The sequence below is a fragment of the Phyllobates terribilis genome, unplaced genomic scaffold (genome assembly GCF_046119375.1).
Source record: "Phyllobates terribilis strain yellow unplaced genomic scaffold, ASM4611937v1 Scaffold_2__4_contigs__length_985480577, whole genome shotgun sequence".
Lineage (NCBI taxonomy): Eukaryota > Metazoa > Chordata > Amphibia > Anura > Dendrobatidae > Phyllobates > Phyllobates terribilis.
The window spans coordinates 562,295,741-562,319,356 of NW_027362762.1; positions in this window are offsets into that span (position 1 = coordinate 562,295,741).

Sequence of the window (23,616 nt, forward strand, 5' to 3'; positions counted from 1 at the left end):
TGATATTTAGTCGTTTTCAGCCAATATTTTGGATTTTTGAAAATTTCCCTTTTTTGTGAAAATATCCACTAAATGAGGGAATAATATGTGTGAGGGTACCCCAGGAGAGTTCCAAATGTGTGTGGGTAGAATATATATCCCACGGGGGTAAAATTGAAAAAAGTTTAAAAAATTTTTTTTTTAGACTTAGTCATTTTTCCGGCGTTTATCAGACTTTCAGATAGGGGAAATGTCAGTGAGCGTTCCGATTTCAGTTCCAGAGCGATTCGCCCAATGACTCCTTGATATTTAGTCGTTTTGAGCCAATTTTCTGGATTTTTGAAAATTTCACTTTTTTGTGAAAATATCCACTAAATGAGGGAATAATATGTGTGAGGGTACCCCAGGAGAGTTCCAAATGTGTGTGGGTAGAATATATATCCCACGGGGGTAAAATTGAAAAAAGTTTAAAAAATTTTTTTTTTGGACTTAGTCATTTTTCCGGCGTTTATCAGACTTTCAGATAGGGGAAATGTCAGTGAGCGTTCCGATTTCAGTTCCAGAGCGATTCGCCCAATGACTCCTTGATATTTAGTCGTTTTCAGCCAATTTTCTGGATTTTTGAAAATTTCACTTTTTTGTGAAAATATCCACTAAATGAGGAAATAATATGTGTGAGGGTACCCCAGGAGAGTTCCAAATGTGTGTGGGTAGAATATATATCTCACGGGGGTAACATTAAAAAAAGTTGAAAAAAATTTTTTTTTGGACTTAGTCATTTTTCCGGCGTTTATCACACTTTCAGATAGGGGAAATGTGAGTGAGCGTTCCGATTTCAGTTCCAGAGCGATTCGCCCAATGAGTCCTTGATATTTAGTCGTTTTCAGCCAATATTTTGGATTTTTGAAAATTTCACTTTTTTGTGAAAATACCCACTAAATGAGGGAATAATATGTATGAGGGTACCCCAGGAGAGTTCCAAATGTGTGTGGGTAGAATATATATCCCACGGGGGTAAAATTGAAAAAAGTTAAAAAAATTTTTTTTTTGGACTTAGTCATTTTTCCGGCGTTTATCAGACTTTCAGATAGGGGAAATGTTAGTGAGCGTTCCGATTTCAGTTCCAGAGCGATTCGCCCAATCACTCCTTGATATTTAGTCGTTTTCAGCCAATTTTCTGGATTTTTGAAAATTTCACTTTTTTGTGAAAATATCCACTAAATGAGGGAATAATATGTGTGAGGGTACCCCAGGAGAGTTCCAAATGTGTGTGGGTAGAATATATATTCCACGGGGGTAAAATTAAAAAAAGTTGAAAAAAATTTTTTTTTGGACTTAGTCATTTTTCCGGCGTTTATCAGACTTTCAGATAGGGGAAATGTCAGTGAGCGTTCCGATTTCAGTTCCAGAGCGATTCGCTCAATGACTCCTTGATATTTAGTCGTTTTCAGCCAATATTTTGGATTTTTGAAAATTTCACTTTTTTGTGAAAATATCCACTAAATGAGGGAATAATATGTGTGAGGGTACCCCAGGAGAGTTCCAAATGTGTGTGGGTAGAATATATATCCCACGGGGGTAAAATTGAAAAAAGTTGAAAAATTTTTTTTCTTGGACTGTCATTTTTCCGGCGTTTATCAGACTTTCAGATAGGGGAAATGTCAGTGAGCGTTCCGATTTCAGTTCCAGAGCGATTCGCGCAATGACTCCTTGATATTTAGTCGTTTTCAGCCAATTATCTGGATTTTTGAAAATTTCACTTTTTTGTGAAAATATCCACTAAATGAGGGAATAATATGTGTGAGGGTACTCCAGGAGAGTTCCAAATGTGTGTGGGTAGAATATATATCCCACGGGGGTAAAATTGAAAAAAGTTTAAAAAATTTTTTTTTTGGACTTAGTCATTTTTCCGGCGTTTATCAGACTTTCAGATAGGGGAAATGTCAGTGAGCGTTCCGATTTCAGTTCCAGAGCGATTCGCCCAATGAGTCCTTGATATTTAGTCATTTTCAGCCAATATTTTGGATTTTTGAAAATTTCACTTTTTTGTGAAAATATCCACTAAATGAGGGAATAATATGTGTGAGGGTACCCCAGGAGAGTTCCAAATGTGTGTGGGTAGAATATATATTCTACGGGGGTAAAATTGAAAAAAGTTGAAAAAATTTTTTTCTTGGACTTAGTCATTTTTCCGGCGTTTATCAGACTTTCAGATAGGGGAAATGTCAGTAAGCATTCCGATTTCAGTTCCAGAGCGATTCGCCCAATGACTCCTTGATATTTAGTCGTTTTCAGCCAATTTTCTGGATTTTTGAAAATTTCACTTTTTTGTGAAAATATCCACTAAATGAGGGAATAATATGTGTGAGGGTACCCCAGGAGAGTTCCAAATGTGTGTGGGTAGAATATATATCCCACGGGGGTAAAATTGAAAAAAGTTTAAAAAATTTTTTTTTTGGACTTAGTCATTTTTCCGGCGTTTATCAGACTTTCAGATAGGGGAAATGTCAGTGAGCGTTCCGATTTCAGTTCCAGAGCGATTCGCCCAATGAGTCCTTGATATTTAGTCGTTTTCAGCCAATATTTTGGATTTTTGAAAATTTCACTTTTTTGTGAAAATATCCACTAAATGAGGGAATAATATGTGTGAGGGTACCCCAGGAGAGTTCCAAATGTGTGTGGGTAGAATATATATCCCACGGGGGTAAAATTGAAAAAAGTTTAAAAAATTTTTTTTTTAGACTTAGTCATTTTTCCGGCGTTTATCAGACTTTCAGATAGGGGAAATGTCAGTGAGCGTTCCGATTTCAGTTCCAGAGCGATTCGCCCAATGACTCCTTGATATTTAGTCGTTTTGAGCCAATTTTCTGGATTTTTGAAAATTTCACTTTTTTGTGAAAATATCCACTAAATGAGGGAATAATATGTGTGAGGGTACCCCAGGAGAGTTCCAAATGTGTGTGGGTAGAATATATATCCCACGGGGGTAAAATTGAAAAAAGTTTAAAAAATTTTTTTTTTGGACTTAGTCATTTTTCCGGCGTTTATCAGACTTTCAGATAGGGGAAATGTCAGTGAGCGTTCCGATTTCAGTTCCAGAGCGATTCGCCCAATGACTCCTTGATATTTAGTCGTTTTCAGCCAATTTTCTGGATTTTTGAAAATTTCACTTTTTTGTGAAAATATCCACTAAATGAGGAAATAATATGTGTGAGGGTACCCCAGGAGAGTTCCAAATGTGTGTGGGTAGAATATATATCTCACGGGGGTAACATTAAAAAAAGTTGAAAAAAATTTTTTTTTGGACTTAGTCATTTTTCCGGCGTTTATCACACTTTCAGATAGGGGAAATGTGAGTGAGCGTTCCGATTTCAGTTCCAGAGCGATTCGCCCAATGAGTCCTTGATATTTAGTCGTTTTCAGCCAATATTTTGGATTTTTGAAAATTTCACTTTTTTGTGAAAATACCCACTAAATGAGGGAATAATATGTATGAGGGTACCCCAGGAGAGTTCCAAATGTGTGTGGGTAGAATATATATCCCACGGGGGTAAAATTGAAAAAAGTTAAAAAAATTTTTTTTTTGGACTTAGTCATTTTTCCGGCGTTTATCAGACTTTCAGATAGGGGAAATGTTAGTGAGCGTTCCGATTTCAGTTCCAGAGCGATTCGCCCAATCACTCCTTGATATTTAGTCGTTTTCAGCCAATTTTCTGGATTTTTGAAAATTTCACTTTTTTGTGAAAATATCCACTAAATGAGGGAATAATATGTGTGAGGGTACCCCAGGAGAGTTCCAAATGTGTGTGGGTAGAATATATATTCCACGGGGGTAAAATTAAAAAAAGTTGAAAAAAATTTTTTTTTGGACTTAGTCATTTTTCCGGCGTTTATCAGACTTTCAGATAGGGGAAATGTCAGTGAGCGTTCCGATTTCAGTTCCAGAGCGATTCGCTCAATGACTCCTTGATATTTAGTCGTTTTCAGCCAATATTTTGGATTTTTGAAAATTTCACTTTTTTGTGAAAATATCCACTAAATGAGGGAATAATATGTGTGAGGGTACCCCAGGAGAGTTCCAAATGTGTGTGGGTAGAATATATATCCCACGGGGGTAAAATTGAAAAAAGTTGAAAAATTTTTTTTCTTGGACTGTCATTTTTCCGGCGTTTATCAGACTTTCAGATAGGGGAAATGTCAGTGAGCGTTCCGATTTCAGTTCCAGAGCGATTCGCGCAATGACTCCTTGATATTTAGTCGTTTTCAGCCAATTATCTGGATTTTTGAAAATTTCACTTTTTTGTGAAAATATCCACTAAATGAGGGAATAATATGTGTGAGGGTACTCCAGGAGAGTTCCAAATGTGTGTGGGTAGAATATATATCCCACGGGGGTAAAATTGAAAAAAGTTTAAAAAATTTTTTTTTTGGACTTAGTCATTTTTCCGGCGTTTATCAGACTTTCAGATAGGGGAAATGTCAGTGAGCGTTCCGATTTCAGTTCCAGAGCGATTCGCCCAATGAGTCCTTGATATTTAGTCATTTTCAGCCAATATTTTGGATTTTTGAAAATTTCACTTTTTTGTGAAAATATCCACTAAATGAGGGAATAATATGTGTGAGGGTACCCCAGGAGAGTTCCAAATGTGTGTGGGTAGAATATATATCCCACGGGGGTAAAATTGAAAAAAGTTGAAAAAATTTTTTTCTTGGACTTAGTCATTTTTCCGGCGTTTATCAGACTTTCAGATAGGGGAAATGTCAGTGAGCATTCCGATTTCAGTTCCAGAGCGATTCGCCCAATGACTCCTTGATATTTAGTCGTTTTCAGCCAATATTTTGGATTTTTGAAAATTTCACTTTTTTGTGAAAATATCCACTAAATGAGGGAATAATATGTGTGAGGGTACTCCAGGAGAGTTCCAAATGTGTGTGGGTAGAATATATATCCCACGGGGGTAAAATTGAAAAAAGTTTAAAAAATTTTTTTTTTGGACTTAGTCATTTTTCCGGCGTTTATCAGACTTTCAGAGAGGGGAAATGTCAGTGAGCGTTCCGATTTCAGTTCCAGAGCGATTCGCCCAATGACTCCTTGATATTTAGTCGTTTTCAGCCAATTTTCTGGATTTTTGAAAATTTCACTTTTTTGTGAAAATATCCACTAAATGAGGGAATAATATGTGTGAGGGTACCCCAGGAGAGTTCCAAATGTGTGTGGGTAGAATATATATTCCACGGGGGTAAAATTAAAAAAAGTTGAAAAAAAATTTTTTTTGGACTTAGTCATTTTTCCGGCGTTTATCAGACTTTCAGATAGGGGAAATGTCAGTGAGCGTTCCGATTTCAGTTCCAGAGTGATTCGCCCAATGAGTCCTTGATATTTAGTCGTTTTCAGCCAATATTTTGGATTTTTGAAAATTTCACTTTTTTGTGAAAATATCCACTAAATGAGGGAATAATATGTGTGAGGGTACCCCAGGAGAGTTCCAAATGTGTGTGGGTAGAATATATATCCCACGGGGGTAAAATTGAAAAAAGTTGAAAAAAATTTTTTCTTGGACTTAGTCATTTTTCCGGCGTTTATCAGACTTTCAGATAGGGGAAATGTCAGTGAGCATTCCGATTTCAGTTCCAGAGCGATTCGCCCAATGAATCTTTGATATTTAGTCATTTTCAGCCAATTTTCTGGATTTTTTGAAAATTTCATTTTTTGTGAAAATATCCACTAAATGAGGGAATGATATGTGTGAGGGTACCCCAGGAGAGTTCCAAATGTGTGTGGGTAGAATATATATTCCACGGGGGTAAGATTGAAAAAAGTTAAAAAAAAATTTTTTTTGGACTTAGTCATTTTTCCGCCATTTATCAGACTTTCAGATAGGGCAAATGTCAGTGAGCATTCCGATTTCAGTTCCAGAGCGATTCGCCCAATGACTCCTTGATATTTAGTCGTTTTCAGCCAATTTTCTGGATTTTTGAAAATTTCACTTTTTTGTGAAAATTTCCACTAAATGAGGGAATAATACGTGTGAGGGTACCCCAGGAGAGTTCCAAATGTGAGTGGGTAGAATATATATCCCACGGGGGTAAAATTGAAAAAAGTTAAAAAATTTTTTTTTTTGAACTTAGTCATTTTTACGGCGTATATCAGACTTTCAGATAGGGGAAATGTCAGTGAGCGTTCCGATTTCAGTTCCAGAGCGATTCGCCCAATGAGTCCTTGATATTTAGTCGTTTTCAGCCAATATTTTGGATTTTTGAAAATTTCACTTTTTTGTGAAAATATCCACTAAATGAGGGAATAATATGTGTGAGGGTACCCCAGGAGAGTTCCAAATGTGTGTGGGTAGAATATATATCCCACGGGGGTAAAATTGAAAAAAGTTTAAAAAATTTTTTTTTTAGACTTAGTCATTTTTCCGGCGTTTATCAGACTTTCAGATAGGGGAAATGTCAGTGAGCGTTCCGATTTCAGTTCCAGAGCGATTCGCCCAATGACTCCTTGATATTTAGTCGTTTTGAGCCAATTTTCTGGATTTTTGAAAATTTCACTTTTTTGTGAAAATATCCACTAAATGAGGGAATAATATGTGTGAGGGTACCCCAGGAGAGTTCCAAATGTGTGTGGGTAGAATATATATCCCACGGGGGTAAAATTGAAAAAAGTTTAAAAAATTTTTTTTTTGGACTTAGTCATTTTTCCGGCGTTTATCAGACTTTCAGATAGGGGAAATGTCAGTGAGCGTTCCGATTTCAGTTCCAGAGCGATTCGCCCAATGACTCCTTGATATTTAGTCGTTTTCAGCCAATTTTCTGGATTTTTGAAAATTTCACTTTTTTGTGAAAATATCCACTAAATGAGGAAATAATATGTGTGAGGGTACCCCAGGAGAGTTCCAAATGTGTGTGGGTAGAATATATATCTCACGGGGGTAACATTAAAAAAAGTTGAAAAAAATTTTTTTTTGGACTTAGTCATTTTTCCGGCGTTTATCACACTTTCAGATAGGGGAAATGTGAGTGAGCGTTCCGATTTCAGTTCCAGAGCGATTCGCCCAATGAGTCCTTGATATTTAGTCGTTTTCAGCCAATATTTTGGATTTTTGAAAATTTCACTTTTTTGTGAAAATACCCACTAAATGAGGGAATAATATGTATGAGGGTACCCCAGGAGAGTTCCAAATGTGTGTGGGTAGAATATATATCCCACGGGGGTAAAATTGAAAAAAGTTAAAAAAATTTTTTTTTTGGACTTAGTCATTTTTCCGGCGTTTATCAGACTTTCAGATAGGGGAAATGTTAGTGAGCGTTCCGATTTCAGTTCCAGAGCGATTCGCCCAATCACTCCTTGATATTTAGTCGTTTTCAGCCAATTTTCTGGATTTTTGAAAATTTCACTTTTTTGTGAAAATATCCACTAAATGAGGGAATAATATGTGTGAGGGTACCCCAGGAGAGTTCCAAATGTGTGTGGGTAGAATATATATTCCACGGGGGTAAAATTAAAAAAAGTTGAAAAAAATTTTTTTTTGGACTTAGTCATTTTTCCGGCGTTTATCAGACTTTCAGATAGGGGAAATGTCAGTGAGCGTTCCGATTTCAGTTCCAGAGCGATTCGCTCAATGACTCCTTGATATTTAGTCGTTTTCAGCCAATATTTTGGATTTTTGAAAATTTCACTTTTTTGTGAAAATATCCACTAAATGAGGGAATAATATGTGTGAGGGTACCCCAGGAGAGTTCCAAATGTGTGTGGGTAGAATATATATCCCACGGGGGTAAAATTGAAAAAAGTTGAAAAAATTTTTTTCTTGGACTGTCATTTTTCCGGCGTTTATCAGACTTTCAGATAGGGGAAATGTCAGTGAGCGTTCCGATTTCAGTTCCAGAGCGATTCGCGCAATGACTCCTTGATATTTAGTCGTTTTCAGCCAATTATCTGGATTTTTGAAAATTTCACTTTTTTGTGAAAATATCCACTAAATGAGGGAATAATATGTGTGAGGGTACTCCAGGAGAGTTCCAAATGTGTGTGGGTAGAATATATATCCCACGGGGGTAAAATTGAAAAAAGTTTAAAAAATTTTTTTTTTGGACTTAGTCATTTTTCCGGCGTTTATCAGACTTTCAGATAGGGGAAATGTCAGTGAGCGTTCCGATTTCAGTTCCAGAGCGATTCGCCCAATGAGTCCTTGATATTTAGTCATTTTCAGCCAATATTTTGGATTTTTGAAAATTTCACTTTTTTGTGAAAATATCCACTAAATGAGGGAATAATATGTGTGAGGGTACCCCAGGAGAGTTCCAAATGTGTGTGGGTAGAATATATATCCCACGGGGGTAAAATTGAAAAAAGTTGAAAAAATTTTTTTCTTGGACTTAGTCATTTTTCCGGCGTTTATCAGACTTTCAGATAGGGGAAATGTCAGTGAGCATTCCGATTTCAGTTCCAGAGCGATTCGCCCAATGACTCCTTGATATTTAGTCGTTTTCAGCCAATATTTTGGATTTTTGAAAATTTCACTTTTTTGTGAAAATATCCACTAAATGAGGGAATAATATGTGTGAGGGTACTCCAGGAGAGTTCCAAATGTGTGTGGGTAGAATATATATCCCACGGGGGTAAAATTGAAAAAAGTTTAAAAAATTTTTTTTTTGGACTTAGTCATTTTTCCGGCGTTTATCAGACTTTCAGAGAGGGGAAATGTCAGTGAGCGTTCCGATTTCAGTTCCAGAGCGATTCGCCCAATGACTCCTTGATATTTAGTCGTTTTCAGCCAATTTTCTGGATTTTTGAAAATTTCACTTTTTTGTGAAAATATCCACTAAATGAGGGAATAATATGTGTGAGGGTACCCCAGGAGAGTTCCAAATGTGTGTGGGTAGAATATATATTCCACGGGGGTAAAATTAAAAAAAGTTGAAAAAAAATTTTTTTTGGACTTAGTCATTTTTCCGGCGTTTATCAGACTTTCAGATAGGGGAAATGTCAGTGAGCGTTCCGATTTCAGTTCCAGAGTGATTCGCCCAATGAGTCCTTGATATTTAGTCGTTTTCAGCCAATATTTTGGATTTTTGAAAATTTCACTTTTTTGTGAAAATATCCACTAAATGAGGGAATAATATGTGTGAGGGTACCCCAGGAGAGTTCCAAATGTGTGTGGGTAGAATATATATCCCACGGGGGTAAAATTGAAAAAAGTTGAAAAAAATTTTTTCTTGGACTTAGTCATTTTTCCGGCGTTTATCAGACTTTCAGATAGGGGAAATGTCAGTGAGCATTCCGATTTCAGTTCCAGAGCGATTCGCCCAATGAATCTTTGATATTTAGTCATTTTCAGCCAATTTTCTGGATTTTTTGAAAATTTCATTTTTTGTGAAAATATCCACTAAATGAGGGAATGATATGTGTGAGGGTACCCCAGGAGAGTTCCAAATGTGTGTGGGTAGAATATATATTCCACGGGGGTAAGATTGAAAAAAGTTAAAAAAAAATTTTTTTTGGACTTAGTCATTTTTCCGCCATTTATCAGACTTTCAGATAGGGCAAATGTCAGTGAGCATTCCGATTTCAGTTCCAGAGCGATTCGCCCAATGACTCCTTGATATTTAGTCGTTTTCAGCCAATTTTCTGGATTTTTGAAAATTTCACTTTTTTGTGAAAATTTCCACTAAATGAGGGAATAATACGTGTGAGGGTACCCCAGGAGAGTTCCAAATGTGAGTGGGTAGAATATATATCCCACGGGGGTAAAATTGAAAAAAGTTAAAAAATTTTTTTTTTTGAACTTAGTCATTTTTACGGCGTATATCAGACTTTCAGATAGGGGAAATGTCAGTGAGCGTTCCGATTTCAGTTCCAGAGCGATTCGCCCAATGACTCCTTGATATATAGTCGTTTTCAGCCAATTTTCTGGATTTTTGAAAATTTCACTTTTTTGTGAAAATATCCACTAAATGAGGGAATAATATGTGTGAGGGTACCCCAGGAGAGTTCCAAATGTGTGTGGGTAGAATATATATCTCATGGGGGTAAAATTAAAAAAAGTTGAAAAAAATATTTTTTTGGACTTAGTCATTTTTCCGGCGTTTATCAGACTTTCAGATAGGGGAAATGTCAGTGAGCGTTCCGATTTCAGTTCCAGAGCGATTCGCCCAATGAGTCCTTGATATTTAGTCGTTTTCAGCCAATATTTTGGATTTTTGAAAATTTCACTTTTTTGTGAAAATATCCACTAAATGAGGGAATAATATGTGTGAGGGTACCCCAGGAGAGTTCCAAATGTGTGTGGGTAGAATATATATCTCATGGGGGTAAAATTAAAAAAAGTTGAAAAAAATATTTTTTTGGACTTAGTCATTTTTCCGGCGTTTATCAGACTTTCAGATAGGGGAAATGTCAGTGAGCATTCCGATTTCAGTTCCAGAGTGATTCGCCCAATGACTCCTTGATATTTAGTCGTTTTCAGCCAATTTTCTGGATTTTTGAAAATTTCACTTTTTTGTGAAAATATCCACTAAATGAGAGAATAATATGTGTGAGGGTACCCCAGGAGAGTTCCAAATGTGTGTGGGTAGAATATATATCCCACGGGGGTAAAATTGAAAAAAGTTTAAAAAATTTTTTTTTTGGACTGTCATTTTTCCGGCGTTTATCAGACTTTCAGATAGGGCAAATGTCAGTGAGCATTCCGATTTCAGTTCCAGAGCGATTCGCCCAATGAGTCCTTGATATTTAGTCGTTTTCAGCCAATTTTCTGGATTTTTGAAAATTTCACTTTTTTGTGAAAATTTCCACTAAATGAGGGAATAATATGTGTGAGGGTACCCCAGGAGAGTTCCAAATGTGAGTGGGTAGAATATATATCCCACGGGGGTAAAATTGAAAAAAGTTTAAACATTTTTTTTTTTGAACTTAGTCATTTTTACGGCGTATATCAGACTTTCAGATAGGGGAAATGTCAGTGAGCGTTCCGATTTCAGTTCCAGAGCGATTCGCCCAATGACTCCTTGATATATAGTCGTTTTCAGCCAATTTTCTGGATTTTTGAAAATTTCACTTTTTTGTGAAAATATCCACTAAATGAGGGAATAATATGTGTGAGGGTACCCCAGGAGAGTTCCAAATGTGTGTGGGTAGAATATATATTCCACGGGGGTAAAATTAAAAAAAGTTGAAAAAAAATTTTTTTTGGACTTAGTCATTTTTCCGGCGTTTATCAGACTTTCAGATAGGGAAAATGTCAGTGATCGTTCCGATTTCAGTTCCAGAGCTATTCGCCCAATGAGTCCTTGAAATTTAGTCGTTTTCAGCCAATATTTTGGATTTTTGAAAATTTCACTTTTTTGTGAAAATATCCACTAAATGAGGGAATAGTATGTGTGAGGGTACCCCAGGAGAGTTCCAAATGTGTGTGGGTAGAATATATATCCCACGGGGGTAAAATTGAAAAAAGTTGAAAAATTTTTTTTCTTGGACTTAGTCATTTTTCCGGCGTTTATCAGACTTTCAGATAGGGGAAATGTCAGTGAGCATTCCGATTTCAGTTCCAGAGGGATTCGCCCAATGAGTCTTTGATATTTAGTCATTTTCAGCCAATTTTCTGGATTTTTTGAAAATTTAAATTTTTGTGAAAATATCCACTAAATTAGGGAATGATATGTGTGAGGGTACCCCAGGAGAGTGCCAAATGTGTGTGGGTAGAATATATATCCCACGGGGGTAAAATTTAAAAAAGTTTAAAAAATTTTTTTTTTGGACTTAGTCATTTTTCCGGCGTTTATCAGACTTTCAGATAGGGGAAATGTCAGTGAGCGTTCCGATTTAAGTTCCAGAGCGATTCGCCAAATGACTCCTTGATATTTAGTCGTTTTCAGCCAATTTTCTGGATTTTTGAAAATTTCACTTTTTTGTGAAAATATCCACTAAATGAGGGAATAATATGTGTGAGGGTTCCCCAGGAAAGTTCCAAATGTGTGTGGGTAGAATATATATTCCACGGGGGTAAGATTGAAAAAAGTTAAAAAAAATTTTTTTTTGGACTTAGTCATTTTTCCGGCCTTTATCAGACTTTCAGATAGGGCAAATGTCAGTGAGCATTCCGATTTCAGTTCCAGAGCAATTCGCCCAATGAGTCCTTGATATTTAGTCGTTTTCAGCCAATTTTCTGGATTTTTGAAAATTTCACTTTTTTGTGAAAATAACCACTAAATGAGGGAATAATATGTGTGAGGGTACCCCAGGAGAGTTCAAAATGTGAGTGGGTAGAATATATATTCCACGGGGGTAAAATTAAAAAAAGTTGAAAAAAAATTTTTTTTGGACTTAGTCATTTTTCCGGCGTTTATCAGACTTTCAGATAGGGGAAATGTCAGTGAGCGTTCCGATTTCAGTTCCAGAGCTATTCGCCCAATGAGTCCTTGATATTTAGTCGTTTTCAGCCAATATTTTGGATTTTTGAAAATTTCACTTTTTTGTGAAAATATCCACTAAATGAGGGAATAATATGTGTGAGGGTACCCCAGGAGAGTTCCAAATGTGTGTGGGTAGAATATATATCCCACGGGGGTAAAATTGAAAAAAGTTGAAAAAATTTTTTTCTTGGACTTAGTCATTTTTCCGGCGTTTATCAGACTTTCAGATAGGGGAAATGTCAGTGAGCATTCCGATTTCAGTTCCAGAGCGATTCGCCCAATGAGTCTTTGATATTTAGTCATTTTCAGCCAATTTTCTGGATTTTTTGAAAATTTCAATTTTTGTGAAAATATCCACTAAATGAGGGAATGATATGTGTGAGGGTACCCCAGGAGAGTTCCAAATGTGTGTGGGTAGAATATATATCCCACGGGGGTAAAATTTAAAAAAGTTTAAAAAATTTTTTTCTTGGACTTAGTCATTTTTCCGGCGTTTATCAGACTTTCAGATAGGGGAAATGTCAGTGAGCGTTCCGATTTCAGTTCCAGAGCGATTCGCCCAATGAGTCCTTGATATTTAGTCGTTTTCAGCCAATTTTCTGGATTTTTGAAAATTTCACTTTTTTGTGAAAATATCCACTAAATGAGGGAATAATATGTGTGAGGGTACCCCAGGAGAGTTCCAAATGTGAGTGGGTAGAATATATATCCCACGGGGGTAAAATTGAAAAAAGTTTAAACATTTTTTTTTTTGAACTTAGTCATTTTTACGGCGTATATCAGACTTTCAGATAGGGGAAATGTCAGTGAGCGTTCCGATTTCAGTTCCAGAGCGATTCGCCCAATGACTCCTTGATATATAGTCGTTTTCAGCCAATTTTCTGGATTTTTGAAAATTTCACTTTTTTGTGAAAATATCCACTAAATGAGGGAATAATATGTGTGAGGGTACCCCAGGAGAGTTCCAAATGTGTGTGGGTAGAATATATATTCCACGGGGGTAAAATTAAAAAAAGTTGAAAAAAAATTTTTTTTGGACTTAGTCATTTTTCCGGCGTTTATCAGACTTTCAGATAGGGAAAATGTCAGTGAGCGTTCCGATTTCAGTTCCAGAGCTATTCGCCCAATGAGTCCTTGATATTTAGTCGTTTTCAGCCAATATTTTGGATTTTTGAAAATTTCACTTTTTTGTGAAAATATCCACTAAATGAGGGAATAATATGTGTGAGGGTACCCCAGGAGAGTTCCAAATGTGTGTGGGTAGAATATATATCCCACGGGGGTAAAATTGAAAAAAGTTGAAAAATTTTTTTTCTTGGACTTAGTCATTTTTCCGGCGTTTATCAGACTTTCAGATAGGGGAAATGTCAGTGAGCATTCCGATTTCAGTTCCAGAGGGATTCGCCCAATGAGTCTTTGATATTTAGTCATTTTCAGCCAATTTTCTGGATTTTTTGAAAATTTAAATTTTTGTGAAAATATCCACTAAATTAGGGAATGATATGTGTGAGGGTACCCCAGGAGAGTGCCAAATGTGTGTGGGTAGAATATATATCCCACGGGGGTAAAATTTAAAAAAGTTTAAAAAATTTTTTTTTTGGACTTAGTCATTTTTCCGGCGTTTATCAGACTTTCAGATAGGGGAAATGTCAGTGAGCGTTCCGATTTAAGTTCCAGAGCGATTCGCCAAATGACTCCTTGATATTTAGTCGTTTTCAGCCAATTTTCTGGATTTTTGAAAATTTCACTTTTTTGTGAAAATTTCCACTAAATGAGGGAATAATATGTGTGAGGGTACCCCAGGAGAGTTCCAAATGTGAGTGGGTAGAATATATATCCCACGGGGGTAAAATTGAAAAAAGTTTAAACATTTTTTTTTTTGAACTTAGTTATTTTTACGGCGTATATCAGACTTTCAGATAGGGGAAATGTCAGTGAGCGTTCCGATTTCAGTTCCAGAGCGATTCGCCCAATGACTCCTTGATATATAGTCGTTTTCAGCCAATTTTCTGGATTTTTGAAAATTTCACTTTTTTGTGAAAATATCCACTAAATGAGGGAATAATATGTGTGAGGGTACCCCAGGAGAGTTCCAAATGTGTGTGGGTAGAATATATATTCCACGGGGGTAAAATTAAAAAAAGTTGAAAAAAAATTTTTTTTGGACTTAGTCATTTTTCCGGCGTTTATCAGACTTTCAGATAGGGAAAATGTCAGTGAGCGTTCCGATTTCAGTTCCAGAGCTATTCGCCCAATGAGTCCTTGATATTTAGTCGTTTTCAGCCAATATTTTGGATTTTTGAAAATTTCACTTTTTTGTGAAAATATCCACTAAATGAGGGAATAGTATGTGTGAGGGTACCCCAGGAGAGTTCCAAATGTGTGTGGGTAGAATATATATCCCACGGGGGTAAAATTGAAAAAAGTTGAAAAATTTTTTTTCTTGGACTTAGTCATTTTTCCGGCGTTTATCAGACTTTCAGATAGGGGAAATGTCAGTGAGCATTCCGATTTCAGTTCCAGAGGGATTCGCCCAATGAGTCTTTGATATTTAGTCATTTTCAGCCAATTTTCTGGATTTTTTGAAAATTTAAATTTTTGTGAAAATATCCACTAAATTAGGGAATGATATGTGTGAGGGTACCCCAGGAGAGTGCCAAATGTGTGTGGGTAGAATATATATCCCACGGGGGTAAAATTTAAAAAAGTTTAAAAAATTTTTTTTTTGGACTTAGTCATTTTTCCGGCGTTTATCAGACTTTCAGATAGGGGAAATGTCAGTGAGCGTTCCGATTTAAGTTCCAGAGCGATTCGCCAAATGACTCCTTGATATTTAGTCGTTTTCAGCCAATTTTCTGGATTTTTGAAAATTTCACTTTTTTGTGAAAATATCCACTAAATGAGGGAATAATATGTGTGAGGGTTCCCCAGGAAAGTTCCAAATGTGTGTGGGTAGAATATATATTCCACGGGGGTAAGATTGAAAAAAGTTAAAAAAAATTTTTTTTTGGACTTAGTCATTTTTCCGGCGTTTATCAGACTTTCAGATAGGGCAAATGTCAGTGAGCATTCCGATTTCAGTTCCAGAGCAATTCGCCCAATGAGTCCTTGATATTTAGTCGTTTTCAGCCAATTTTCTGGATTTTTGAAAATTTCACTTTTTTGTGAAAATTTCCACTAAATGAGGGAATAATATGTGTGAGGGTACCCCAGGAGAGTTCCAAATGTGAGTGGGTAGAATATATATCCCACGGGGGTAAAATTGAAAAAAGTTTAAACATTTTTTTTTTTGAACTTAGTCATTTTTCCGGCGTTTATCAGACTTTCAGATAGGGCAAATGTCAGTGAGCATTCCGATTTCAGTTCCAGAGCAATTCGCCCAATGAGTCCTTGATATTTAGTCGTTTTCAGCCAATTTTCTGGATTTTTGAAAATTTCACTTTTTTGTGAAAATAACCACTAAATGAGGGAATAATATGTGTGAGGGTACCCCAGGAGAGTTCAAAATGTGAGTGGGTAGAATATATATTCCACGGGGGTAAAATTAAAAAAAGTTGAAAAAAAATTTTTTTTGGACTTAGTCATTTTTCCGGCGTTTATCAGACTTTCAGATAGGGGAAATGTCAGTGAGCGTTCCGATTTCAGTTCCAGAGCTATTCGCCCAATGAGTCCTTGATATTTAGTCGTTTTCAGCCAATATTTTGGATTTTTGAAAATTTCACTTTTTTGTGAAAATATCCACTAAATGAGGGAATAATATGTGTGAGGGTACCCCAGGAGAGTTCCAAATGTGTGTGGGTAGAATATATATCCCACGGGGGTAAAATTGAAAAAAGTTGAAAAAATTTTTTTCTTGGACTTAGTCATTTTTCCGGCGTTTATCAGACTTTCAGATAGGGGAAATGTCAGTGAGCATTCCGATTTCAGTTCCAGAGCGATTCGCCCAATGAGTCTTTGATATTTAGTCATTTTCAGCCAATTTTCTGGATTTTTTGAAAATTTCAATTTTTGTGAAAATATCCACTAAATGAGGGAATGATATGTGTGAGGGTACCCCAGGAGAGTTCCAAATGTGTGTGGGTAGAATATATATCCCACGGGGGTAAAATTTAAAAAAGTTTAAAAAATTTTTTTCTTGGACTTAGTCATTTTTCCGGCGTTTATCAGACTTTCAGATAGGGGAAATGTCAGTGAGCGTTCCGATTTCAGTTCCAGAGCGATTCGCCCAATGAGTCCTTGATATTTAGTCGTTTTCAGCCAATTTTCTGGATTTTTGAAAATTTCACTTTTTTGTGAAAATATCCACTAAATGAGGGAATAATATGTGTGAGGGTACCCCAGGAGAGTTCCAAATGTGAGTTGGTAGAATATATATCCCACGGGGGTAAAATTGAAAAAAGTTTAAACATTTTTTTTTTTGAACTTAGTCATTTTTACGGCGTATATCAGACTTTCAGATAGGGGAAATGTCAGTGAGCGTTCCGATTTCAGTTCCAGAGCGATTCGCCCAATGACTCCTTGATATATAGTCGTTTTCAGCCAATTTTCTGGATTTTTGAAAATTTCACTTTTTTGTGAAAATATCCACTAAATGAGGGAATAATATGTGTGAGGGTACCCCAGGAGAGTTCCAAATGTGTGTGGGTAGAATATATAATCCACGGGGGTAAAATTAAAAAAAGTTGAAAAAAAATTTTTTTTGGACTTAGTCATTTTTCCGGCGTTTATCAGACTTTCAGATAGGGAAAATGTCAGTGAGCGTTCCGATTTCAGTTCCAGAGCGATTCGCCCAATGAGTCCTTGATATTTAGTCGTTTTCAGCCAATTTTCTGGATTTTTGAAAATTTCACTTTTTTGTGAAAATATCCACTAAATGAGGGAATAATATGTGTGAGGGTACCCCAGGAGAGTTCCAAATGTGAGTGGGTAGAATATATATCCCACGGGGGTAAAATTGAAAAAAGTTTAAACATTTTTTTTTTTGAACTTAGTCATTTTTACGGCGTATATCAGACTTTCAGATAGGGGAAATGTCAGTGAGCGTTCCGATTTCAGTTCCAGAGCGATTCGCCCAATGACTCCTTGATATATAGTCGTTTTCAGCCAATTTTCTGGATTTTTGAAAATTTCACTTTTTTGTGAAAATATCCACTAAATGAGGGAATAATATGTGTGAGGGTACCCCAGGAGAGTTCCAAATGTGTGTGGGTAGAATATATAATCCACGGGGGTAAAATTAAAAAAAGTTGAAAAAAAATTTTTTTTGGACTTAGTCATTTTTCCGGCGTTTATCAGACTTTCAGATAGGGAAAATGTCAGTGAGCGTTCCGATTTCAGTTCCAGAGCTATTCGCCCAATGAGTCCTTGATATTTAGTCGTTTTCAGCCAATATTTTGGATTTTTGAAAATTTCACTTTTTTGTGAAAATATCCACTAAATGAGGGAATAATATGTGTGAGGGTACCCCAGGAGAGTTCCAAATGTGTGTGGGTAGAATATATATTCCACGGGGGTAAAATTAAAAAAAGTTGAAAAAAAATTTTTTTTGGACTTAGTCATTTTTCCGGCGTTTATCAGACTTTCAGATAGGGAAAATGTCAGTGAGCGTTCCGATTTCAGTTCCAGAGCTATTCGCCCAATGAGTCCTTGATATTTAGTCGTTTTCAGCCAATATTTTGGATTTTTGAAAATTTCACTTTTTTGTGAAAATATCCACTAAATGAGGGAATAATATGTGTGAGGGTACCCCAGGAGAGTTCCAAATGTGTGTGGGTAGAATATATATCCCACGGGGGTAAAATTGAAAAAAGTTGAAAAATTTTTTTTCTTGGACTTAGTCATTTTTCCGGCGTTTATCAGACTTTCAGATAGGGGAAATGTCAGTGAGCATTCCGATTTCAGTTCCAGAGGGATTCGCCCAATGAGTCTTTGATATTTAGTCATTTTCAGCCAATTTTCTGGATTTTTTGAAAATTTAAATTTTTGTGAAAATATCCACTAAATTAGGGAATGATATGTGTGAGGGTACCCCAGGAGAGTGCCAAATGTGTGTGGGTAGAATATATATCCCACGGGGGTAAAATTTAAAAAAGTTTAAAAAATTTTTTTTTTGGACTTAGTCATTTTTCCGGCGTTTATCAGACTTTCAGATAGGGGAAATGTCAGTGAGCGTTCCGATTTAAGTTCCAGAGCGATTCGCCAAATGACTCCTTGATATTTAGTCGTTTTCAGCCAATTTTCTGGATTTTTGAAAATTTCACTTTTTTGTGAAAATTTCCACTAAATGAGGGAATAATATGTGTGAGGGTACCCCAGGAGAGTTCCAAATGTGAGTGGGTAGAATATATATCCCACGGGGGTAAAATTGAAAAAAGTTTAAACATTTTTTTTTTTGAACTTAGTTATTTTTACGGCGTATATCAGACTTTCAGATAGGGGAAATGTCAGTGAGCGTTCCGATTTCAGTTCCAGAGCGATTCGCCCAATGACTCCTTGATATATAGTCGTTTTCAGCCAATTTTCTGGATTTTTGAAAATTTCACTTTTTTGTGAAAATATCCACTAAATGAGGGAATAATATGTGTGAGGGTACCCCAGGAGAGTTCCAAATGTGTGTGGGTAGAATATATATTCCACGGGGGTAAAATTAAAAAAAGTTGAAAAAAAATTTTTTTTGGACTTAGTCATTTTTCCGGCGTTTATCAGACTTTCAGATAGGGAAAATGTCAGTGAGCGTTCCGATTTCAGTTCCAGAGCTATTCGCCCAATGAGTCCTTGATATTTAGTCGTTTTCAGCCAATATTTTGGATTTTTGAAAATTTCACTTTTTTGTGAAAATATCCACTAAATGAGGGAATAGTATGTGTGAGGGTACCCCAGGAGAGTTCCAAATGTGTGTGGGTAGAATATATATCCCACGGGGGTAAAATTGAAAAAAGTTGAAAAATTTTTTTTCTTGGACTTAGTCATTTTTCCGGCGTTTATCAGACTTTCAGATAGGGGAAATGTCAGTGAGCATTCCGATTTCAGTTCCAGAGGGATTCGCCCAATGAGTCTTTGATATTTAGTCATTTTCAGCCAATTTTCTGGATTTTTTGAAAATTTAAATTTTTGTGAAAATATCCACTAAATTAGGGAATGATATGTGTGAGGGTACCCCAGGAGAGTGCCAAATGTGTGTGGGTAGAATATATATCCCACGGGGGTAAAATTTAAAAAAGTTTAAAAAATTTTTTTTTTGGACTTAGTCATTTTTCCGGCGTTTATCAGACTTTCAGATAGGGGAAATGTCAGTGAGCGTTCCGATTTAAGTTCCAGAGCGATTCGCCAAATGACTCCTTGATATTTAGTCGTTTTCAGCCAATTTTCTGGATTTTTGAAAATTTCACTTTTTTGTGAAAATATCCACTAAATGAGGGAATAATATGTGTGAGGGTTCCCCAGGAAAGTTCCAAATGTGTGTGGGTAGAATATATATTCCACGGGGGTAAGATTGAAAAAAGTTAAAAAAAATTTTTTTTTGGACTTAGTCATTTTTCCGGCGTTTATCAGACTTTCAGATAGGGCAAATGTCAGTGAGCATTCCGATTTCAGTTCCAGAGCAATTCGCCCAATGAGTCCTTGATATTTAGTCGTTTTCAGCCAATTTTCTGGATTTTTGAAAATTTCACTTTTTTGTGAAAATTTCCACTAAATGAGGGAATAATATGTGTGAGGGTACCCCAGGAGAGTTCCAAATGTGAGTGGGTAGAATATATATCCCACGGGGGTAAAATTGAAAAAAGTTTAAACATTTTTTTTTTTGAACTTAGTCATTTTTCCGGCGTTTATCAGACTTTCAGATAGGGCAAATGTCAGTGAGCATTCCGATTTCAGTTCCAGAGCAATTCGCCCAATGAGTCCTTGATATTTAGTCGTTTTCAGCCAATTTTCTGGATTTTTGAAAATTTCACTTTTTTGTGAAAATAACCACTAAATGAGGGAATAATATGTGTGAGGGTACCCCAGGAGAGTTCAAAATGTGAGTGGGTAGAATATATATTCCACGGGGGTAAAATTAAAAAAAGTTGAAAAAAAATTTTTTTTGGACTTAGTCATTTTTCCGGCGTTTATCAGACTTTCAGATAGGGGAAATGTCAGTGAGCGTTCCGATTTCAGTTCCAGAGCTATTCGCCCAATGAGTCCTTGATATTTAGTCGTTTTCAGCCAATATTTTGGATTTTTGAAAATTTCACTTTTTTGTGAAAATATCCACTAAATGAGGGAATAATATGTGTGAGGGTACCCCAGGAGAGTTCCAAATGTGTGTGGGTAGAATATATATCCCACGGGGGTAAAATTGAAAAAAGTTGAAAAAATTTTTTTCTTGGACTTAGTCATTTTTCCGGCGTTTATCAGACTTTCAGATAGGGGAAATGTCAGTGAGCATTCCGATTTCAGTTCCAGAGCGATTCGCCCAATGAGTCTTTGATATTTAGTCATTTTCAGCCAATTTTCTGGATTTTTTGAAAATTTCAATTTTTGTGAAAATATCCACTAAATGAGGGAATGATATGTGTGAGGGTACCCCAGGAGAGTTCCAAATGTGTGTGGGTAGAATATATATCCCACGGGGGTAAAATTTAAAAAAGTTTAAAAAATTTTTTTCTTGGACTTAGTCATTTTTCCGGCGTTTATCAGACTTTCAGATAGGGGAAATGTCAGTGAGCGTTCCGATTTCAGTTCCAGAGCGATTCGCCCAATGAGTCCTTGATATTTAGTCGTTTTCAGCCAATTTTCTGGATTTTTGAAAATTTCACTTTTTTGTGAAAATATCCACTAAATGAGGGAATAATATGTGTGAGGGTACCCCAGGAGAGTTCCAAATGTGAGTTGGTAGAATATATATCCCACGGGGGTAAAATTGAAAAAAGTTTAAACATTTTTTTTTTTGAACTTAGTCATTTTTACGGCGTATATCAGACTTTCAGATAGGGGAAATGTCAGTGAGCGTTCCGATTTCAGTTCCAGAGCGATTCGCCCAATGACTCCTTGATATATAGTCGTTTTCAGCCAATTTTCTGGATTTTTGAAAATTTCACTTTTTTGTGAAAATATCCACTAAATGAGGGAATAATATGTGTGAGGGTACCCCAGGAGAGTTCCAAATGTGTGTGGGTAGAATATATAATCCACGGGGGTAAAATTAAAAAAAGTTGAAAAAAAATTTTTTTTGGACTTAGTCATTTTTCCGGCGTTTATCAGACTTTCAGATAGGGAAAATGTCAGTGAGCGTTCCGATTTCAGTTCCAGAGCGATTCGCCCAATGAGTCCTTGATATTTAGTCGTTTTCAGCCAATTTTCTGGATTTTTGAAAATTTCACTTTTTTGTGAAAATATCCACTAAATGAGGGAATAATATGTGTGAGGGTACCCCAGGAGAGTTCCAAATGTGAGTGGGTAGAATATATATCCCACGGGGGTAAAATTGAAAAAAGTTTAAACATTTTTTTTTTTGAACTTAGTCATTTTTACGGCGTATATCAGACTTTCAGATAGGGGAAATGTCAGTGAGCGTTCCGATTTCAGTTCCAGAGCGATTCGCCCAATGACTCCTTGATATATAGTCGTTTTCAGCCAATTTTCTGGATTTTTGAAAATTTCACTTTTTTGTGAAAATATCCACTAAATGAGGGAATAATATGTGTGAGGGTACCCCAGGAGAGTTCCAAATGTGTGTGGGTAGAATATATAATCCACGGGGGTAAAATTAAAAAAAGTTGAAAAAAAATTTTTTTTGGACTTAGTCATTTTTCCGGCGTTTATCAGACTTTCAGATAGGGAAAATGTCAGTGAGCGTTCCGATTTCAGTTCCAGAGCTATTCGCCCAATGAGTCCTTGATATTTAGTCGTTTTCAGCCAATATTTTGGATTTTTGAAAATTTCACTTTTTTGTGAAAATATCCACTAAATGAGGGAATAATATGTGTGAGGGTACCCCAGGAGAGTTCCAAATGTGTGTGGGTAGAATATATATTCCACGGGGGTAAAATTAAAAAAAGTTGAAAAAAAATTTTTTTTGGACTTAGTCATTTTTCCGGCGTTTATCAGACTTTCAGATAGGGAAAATGTCAGTGAGCGTTCCGATTTCAGTTCCAGAGCTATTCGCCCAATGAGTCCTTGATATTTAGTCGTTTTCAGCCAATATTTTGGATTTTTGAAAATTTCACTTTTTTGTGAAAATATCCACTAAATGAGGGAATAATATGTGTGAGGGTACCCCAGGAGAGTTCCAAATGTGTGTGGGTAGAATATATATCCCACGGGGGTAAAATTGAAAAAAGTTGAAAAATTTTTTTTCTTGGACTTAGTCATTTTTCCGGCGTTTATCAGACTTTCAGATAGGGGAAATGTCAGTGAGCATTCCGATTTCAGTTCCAGAGGGATTCGCCCAATGAGTCTTTGATATTTAGTCATTTTCAGCCAATTTTCTGGATTTTTTGAAAATTTAAATTTTTGTGAAAATATCCACTAAATTAGGGAATGATATGTGTGAGGGTACCCCAGGAGAGTGCCAAATGTGTGTGGGTAGAATATATATCCCACGGGGGTAAAATTTAAAAAAGTTTAAAAAATTTTTTTTTTGGACTTAGTCATTTTTCCGGCGTTTATCAGACTTTCAGATAGGGGAAATGTCAGTGAGCGTTCCGATTTAAGTTCCAGAGCGATTCGCCAAATGACTCCTTGATATTTAGTCGTTTTCAGCCAATTTTCTGGATTTTTGAAAATTTCACTTTTTTGTGAAAATATCCACTAAATGAGGGAATAATATGTGTGAGGGTTCCCCAGGAAAGTTCCAAATGTGTGTGGGTAGAATATATATTCCACGGGGGTAAGATTGAAAAAAGTTAAAAAAAATTTTTTTTTGGACTTAGTCATTTTTCCGGCGTTTATCAGACTTTCAGATAGGGCAAATGTCAGTGAGCATTCCGATTTCAGTTCCAGAGCAATTCGCCCAATGAGTCCTTGATATTTAGTCGTTTTCAGCCAATTTTCTGGATTTTTGAAAATTTCACTTTTTTGTGAAAATAACCACTAAATGAGGGAATAATATGTGTGAGGGTACCCCAGGAGAGTTCAAAATGTGAGTGGGTAGAATATATATTCCACGGGGGTAAAATTAAAAAAAGTTGAAAAAAAATTTTTTTTGGACTTAGTCATTTTTCCGGCGTTTATCAGACTTTC